The 7,396-nt window shown below is 35.5% G+C and overlaps 1 long non-coding RNA gene across 1 annotated transcript; it reads right to left on the bottom strand.

Annotated features, from left to right (window-relative positions):
* Positions 1-54: 54 nt before the first annotated feature.
* On the bottom strand, positions 55-516 carry LOC120123420. Its single transcript, XR_005516188.1, has 2 exons — positions 315-516; positions 55-158 (listed from the first exon to the last, which is right to left on the bottom strand). It is a non-coding gene; the product is annotated as an uncharacterized LOC120123420 (long non-coding RNA).
* Between the last annotated feature and the right edge of the window lie 6,880 nt (positions 517-7,396).

The following is a 7,396-nucleotide window of genomic DNA, read 5'->3' as shown; positions in this document are numbered from 1 at the left end:
TGTACTCATTACCAAGAATACATCAAAGCTTTCAAGTTCAAACTTCAAATTGTATTTTTTTTCCTTCAAGGAGCATTTAATAATTTTACAGTCCAGAATTAGCAGACTGTTCTTCCGTAACAAATTGCTGCAATGTACAGATTTTTTGCCCATTTTTCCTGCAACAATAAACGATCATCACATAACTCAATAAGAATGATGTTTCAACATAATAAACAGAACAGATATTAAACACTTGATATCTATTGTCGAGGCAACATACGCCACTCGTGTTGAAAAAGATAGCTAAAGGGCAAAACTCAGGATATACCAACCTTTACAAGGGTGCTCGGAAAGGCAGATGTACGAAGAGTTTCATCTGTCATTTTTCGTTTTGGAATGCGAAGAACGAAGGCAGCTTGATCTCCGGTTGCAGCCATGGATGTTATTCTAAAACCGCTCTCCCATTGCCGATGTATTCCTTTGCTTGGATATAGAAAGTCAAGCTCACAACCTTGAATAATTGAAATGAGTATTAAAAGTAAATCAGGTAACTTTGGAAAAAAATGTCTTTAATAATCATAATGTGATCACTAACTTAGTCGAAACGCATAGGCGGATCTAGGGGTTACATATGTATTCCTTTGCTTGGATACAGAAAGTCAAGCTCACAACCTTGAATAATTGAAATGAGTATTAAAAGTAAATCAGGTAACTTTGGAAATGGAGGGCAGCGGAGAACTGAAGATGTATGTAAAAGATCTAAAGAAAAGAATAGCTGATCAGAGAATCCTGCGTTTCTACAAAGGAAAAGATTCACTTCTTGATGTTACGTGGAAGCCTTCTTTCCACTTCTTGTTTATCCACTTGAAAGGAAAAGAATCACTCACTTTGTATGACTGCAGGGTGTAAAGAGTTCCTACAAAGTTGGTGGAATTTTGATGACAGCTTAGTGATAGGGATCGGAAAAATAGTAAATAATTGAATAAAATTGATCTACATTATAATAAGTCATGTCATTTGATGAGTAAACTTATTTTTTAGTTTAAAGTTGTATTTATTCAATTATACCTATTAGTGTTTTTACGAATTTCTTCATCAAAGGTCATAACATTTTGATTAATTTCATCTCCTTTATATATAAGCTAGTTAAGGCACAAATATAAGACTCTCACAACTCTGAATAGGAAGTCACTTAGAAATTCATTCTAGATCCGTTCTGTCTAGTGATAGAGAAAATCAAGATTGTGTTCGCCTAATCACTACAGTTGTGTTTATTGTTGTGATCATTTGTTGTTATAACATGGGAAGTCGACATCCAACGTTACTCAAAGCACAAAGGATATGATGAATTTATCTTAAGGAAACTGTTTATACATGTCTCAACAAAACTTCATCTTCTGTTTATTTGACTCAGTTCATCCGATTTCAAGTCAAAATACGAGTAAACGGTTTCATTCATTTACTTCAATTCTTTATTTATTTTGTTTATTATTATTATTTTATGTCTCAGATTAACTATTTTGTCTAACAATAAAGTCTATAATTTTTAGACTCGGTGCGGGTTTAGAATACAAGTAACATAGTTAAAAATATAATTATTTGGATACGAATAACATAGCTCAAAATATAATTATCTAGATACGAATAACATAGCTCAAAATGTAATTATATCTAGTTTCAGTCATCAAGAAGGAAAATATTTAGCAGGTTATCAACTTATTTTCCCGCTGCTCCACAATGCAATCCTTATAAAATAAATGAATAAGGGGTTGGCCCAATTCAAAAGTGGACAATGTTTCAAGAACCATAAAGAAGGAAAAGCCCAAAATCAAATAAATTAATATTTTAAATTATAAAAAAAATGTGGAAGTGGAGACATGGTGGCATTTGAATCATTGTTTTTTGAGAGATTACCCAAAACCAAAAAAACATAATGTCAAAAATAGTGTCACCCTGGCCTTTTCTTTTTCTTTGGAGCACCTTTTCTTTTTAATGTTTATTTTGAGTTAAAATAATCATTTATTATAAAATTATTAGTTGATTAATCGTCAATATTCGATATTAAGGTAATATGTCATGGTCAGTAATTTTTGTGAGAAAATATAGATTTGATCCGTGACAAACCCAAGCCCAAGAGTAAGGAATGGAGAAAAACTTTCAAATCACCAAATCAAACTATTTCGATTGTTTAATTGATGAAAATATTATATTTAATTTATAATCGTTATATATATTTGATTGGACTTAACTTTATAATTAAATTTTAAGACCATCTTTTTTAGTATAGTTAACATGTTAATTTTATTAAACTTTATATTTAGCTCATTTTATTTGATGTTTGGTGCGCTACACATGCATTCTAGTTAAACTAAAAACATATTAATTTATGTACGAATCAACTTACTTCAGTGGTTAAGGAATTGTTGTTATTCTTAGAGGTCACATATTCGAGCATATTTAGAACATATATTATTTTATAGTCATCTTAGCTTAATAAAAAAACATACTAATTTATTTTCCCCCAAAATTATTTATAACTATTTGCGAACATATCAGATAAATAAACTTTAAATTTATTATATTGTTTTAATTAAAATTTATGTATTTATTAAGTTTATATCAAAAGATTCGTAAAATTACAGAACGTGACATATTAACATATTGATTGAATAATTTGCAATTAAAAATAACGTTTAAGACTTAAAATAATAGAAGATATAATTTAAATTTGGATTAATTACATAATTGATGACTTATGTTTGTGTTTGATGATAATGATGCCCTACAGGTATGGACTACAGGAACAATGGGAGAACTCAGTCCGTTGAGTCCCTTTCGTTATAAATATTCGATTTGAGACCTTAATGGACCAACAGAGGACTACGAGTCTCCGGCATTATTCGATTTTGTGGTTGGCTTATGCAACATACAGCTGACTACTTTACATCACCTTGTTCAGTCTAGGTGATGCTCCGGATATTTCTTAATTACCAGGTTGTGAAGATCGATGGACGTGTTATTGGTGATGGTAAAGTCGGGCCGGTTACTCGAAGATTGCAAAATGCTTATAAAATGCTGACAGAAGAGTCGCCATTATCGATTGGCACATCTGGAGACGATGATAATTGGAGAACATGGATGCATACATGAACTTGTTGTCGAATACTGCTGTTCGGTATGAAACAGATTGTGAACCACTCTGATGAACTAGCATCATAATAAAATGTGAAAACCCATTGTGTCATCTGTGATGAATAATGTCACCAATGTTCTTTTTTTTTTTTTGAAACAATAATGTCACCAATGTTGAATCATATGTTCTTAACATATTCACATTCATGGCTTAAATATTTTAATGTTGTTTCAATGAACAAAATGAGAACTATAAAATGAAAAAACATTCAAAATAATGTGATATTAATATAATTTACCCCATCATTTAATACAAAATGCAATATGGAGAAAAACTATAAAATATAATACATGGCATAGTACAAATATATAAATATGTAAAATCTATAATATTAACAGGATTCTTGACCTTGATTACAATTTACAAGTTTGTGTTCGGAACATTAGAGCTGGATTATACTGGAATCTTCATGTCTTTTAACCCTAAAAATAAAATAGAAAATCCCAATATTTTTGCATGTGGTCCACGTAGAAGCCCCAGAAACCTTGAACTCTTACATGTCAGTAAAGCACAGGGTTCAATGTTGAGTAACGAATCCCAGAAAATGGCACCTGTAAACTGCTTGACAAATCAATCATCATCCACAGAAGAAGAATTATCCATTTCTCATATATAAACAGCTTATCTGCTCATCTGCTCACCTTCCAATTCGGTCTGTGTTTTTGTTAGAATATATTAGCATATATTCTCTTATTATTTGTATATATCTTTATTTAATTAGTCAATATTTGTTACTATAGTTTCAACGATCAATTAGCTAATTTGTAGCCTAAGTTTATGCTTGTAACTTGTATATATTTCTCTAACTTATAATGCAATTCTCACAGAATCAATTTCCTTCATGATATCAGAGATTGTTTTCGATCCTATTTCTTGAACCCTAGCCGTTCATCTTTTTCTTCTTCCCTCATTCTTCTTCTCACTCTCAAACATGACCGAAAGCACCAAATTTCACCCTGTCCTCACTATCACAAATGTGAAATCTCTTGTTCCTGTCACATTAGATAACGAGCATGCTCTGTATCACTCATGGGCTGCCTTGTTTACCAACCTTACTCGGGTTCACGATCTCTATGATCATATTATCCCACCCACAGAGGAAACTGCCATACCAACATACCTTGCGGCAAAATCAGTCGATCCTGCCATGTGGAAACGTCTTGACGCTGCGATTCTCTAGTGGATATATGGCACCATTTCCTCTGACCTTCTCCTTGCTATTCTACGACGTGATGACAAAGATGAGGGAGCATGGAAACGACTCGAAGCTTTATTTCAGGACAATAAGGCTTCGAGAGCAACCCACCTCTAAGAAAACTTCACCAATGCTTTTTTCGAGGAACACCATACCATCGATAACTACTGTAATTACCTTCAATCTCTTACAGACCGGCTTGCGGATGTTGATGCCCCGACGTCAAATGGACGGCTCGTGTTACGTCTCACAGGTTCCTTGCTAGAGGCATACAGTGGTACGGTTGATTTCATCCAAAATCAAGAGCCCCTACCTTCGTTCGAAAGTTGTCAATCAAGTTTGAAAATGGCAGAATGCACCATCAAAGCACGTGTCGCACATGAATCCGGGACCCGCTGTGGCACAGCCATGGTTGCAGCAACTAGCAATGACTCCTCCTCTACTCCTAAACGCAACAACAATAACAACAAAGGGAGCAACAACAACAAAAATAAGGGGAAAGTGAATGGGTCCGGTCAGTAAGGTGGGGCCAGTGGTGGTCAGTCTTGTCAGCAGCCACGTCCTCAAGCTCCGTCACAATGGTCACAGTGGCAGCCAAGTTGGGGAGGGTGGAAAATTCCACCTTGTCCTTTCCCTGCCTATTCTTGGCATCCACGACCCAATTACATGGCTCAAAGATCATCTGCTAGGCCTGGTGTGCTTGGGCCCAGACCTCAAGCCTTCAATGTTATGACTCCATCTTCGGCTCCCTCTACTGCTAGTTACACGTCAGCTGATATTGAGGACGCCATGCATGCTCTATCTTTCTCTCAACCCGATGGAAACTACTACATGGATACTGGCGCGACATCTCACATGACGGTGGATGCAGGTATTCTCTCGTCTTATTTCAATTCAAGTACTAAAAATCATAACATTGTTTTTGGTAGTGGTCATTTAATTCTGGTTGTCGGTCACGGTAGCACTAATTTACCCCCACCTCATCCTCCTTTTGTTCTTCAAAATGTGTTACATGCTCCCAAACTTATTAAAAATTTGATCTCTGTTCGTAAATTTACCACTGACAATATGGTTTCTATTTCTTTTAACCCTTTTGGTTTTCCGGTCAATAATTTATAGACGGGGATCAGACTTATGAGATGTAACAATATTGGGGACTTATATCCACTCTTCTTCAATTCTTAAGCCACATCACCCAACCATTCAGCTTTTACTACTATGTCTCATGATATTTGGCATAATCGTTTAGGTCATCCTGGCGATACTATTATCAATTCTCTTCGTAGTAATAAATTTATTGAATGTAATAAGGCTTGTAAGACTTTTTGCTCATCTTGTCCTCTTGGGAAACATGCTAAATTTCCTTTTTATGATTCTTTATCATACACTTTTCTACCGTTTGATATTATTCATAGTGATATTTGGACTTCTCCAATTGCTAGCTCTTCCGGGCACCGTTATTATGTTCTTTTTTTATGACTATAACAAATTTCTTTGAACTTTTCCTATTGCAAAGAAATCACAGGTCAAACAGTTATTCATGTCTTTCCATGCTTTAGTCAAAACTCAATTTGAATGTAATATAAAGTCTTTTCAATGTGACAATGGCACAGAATATATTAATGGCAATCTTGAGCAGTTCTTTGATCGTCATGGCTTAATCTTTCGACTTTCTTGTCCTCACACATCGTCCCAAAATGGTAAAGCCGAAAGACATATCAAAGTTATCAATAATATCATTCGGACCATTCTAGCTCATGCTTCTATGTCACCGTCCTTTTGGCATCATGCTCTATCTATGGCGACATATCTTCTAAATATTCTTCTTTCTAAGGTCTTAGATTATTTGTCACCTGCACAAATCCTTTATCAAAGTGACCCTTCTTACTCGGATTTGCGTGTTTTTGGTTGTTTATGTTTTCCATTGTTTCCCTCAACTACTATAAACAAATTGCATGAATGATCTTCCCCTTGTGCCTATCTTGGTCCGGCTCCAAACCATCGTGGTTCAAAATGCTATGATATGTCTAGTGGAAAAATAATAATTTGTCGTCATGTGCGTTTTGTTGAAACCAAATTTCCATTGTTGAAACTCCACAAAACCACTCCTACAAATTATGATTTTCTGAGTGATAATATTGAATGTTATTTCTCAAAATTTAGCACCACAAAATCCACAGCCTGGCCTAACCCAACGACCCAACTCTCCACCTATTCCTCACACTGGGTTGCAGTCTCACACACGCCGAGCCACCCCCACTTCTTCTGCTGCTCAGTCACATCTCACTCCTCATGTAGCCCAGACGCTACAGCAACCCCCTCCAGCTTCTTCTCCTATCTTGGACTCACCCACCTCACCTGGCCCAAATTCATCACCTACATCCATATCAGCACCACACTCCTCTCCTAGGCCCAATAACCCCATGCTCTACTGCATGACAGCTCGTGCTATCAATGGTATTTTTAAGCCAAATCCTAAGTACTCTACCAATTGTCACGCGACCACCACTAAGGATATTTCTCCAATTCCAAAAACTCCCATTAGTGCACTCCGTGATCCAAATTGGAATTTTTCAATGTTGGATGAATTTAATGATTTACTTGATAATAAGACTTGGGAATTAGTGCCTAAGCCACCGGATGTGAATGTTATTTGCTCTATGTGGATTTTGCGCCATAAATATAAATCTGATGGTTCTTTTGAGCGTTATACGGCTCGTCTTGTAGGTGATGGAAAAACACAGGAGCAAAGTGTTGATTGTGATGAGACGTTTAGCCCCGTGGTTAAACCGACTACCATACAAGCAGTTCTCAGTATTGATGTCTCTAAATCTTGGCCTATCCATCAAATGGATGTCAAGAATGCCTTTTTATATGGTTATTTTAATGAAACAATTTATATGCATCAGCCTATGGGTTTTCGAGACAAAAATCATCCAAATCATGTTTGCCTCTTAAAGAAATCTTTATATGGTTTGAAACAGGCTCTTCCCGTTTGGTATCAAAGGTTTGCTGATTTTGTTGCT

Source organism: Hibiscus syriacus, unplaced genomic scaffold (assembly GCF_006381635.1).
Source record: "Hibiscus syriacus cultivar Baekdansim isolate YM2019G1 unplaced genomic scaffold, ASM638163v2 tig00110393_pilon, whole genome shotgun sequence".
Taxonomy (NCBI): Eukaryota; Viridiplantae; Streptophyta; class Magnoliopsida; order Malvales; family Malvaceae; genus Hibiscus; species Hibiscus syriacus.
The sequence above is the reverse complement of the archived record's forward strand: the minus strand, read 5'-3'. Positions and strand labels throughout refer to the sequence as shown.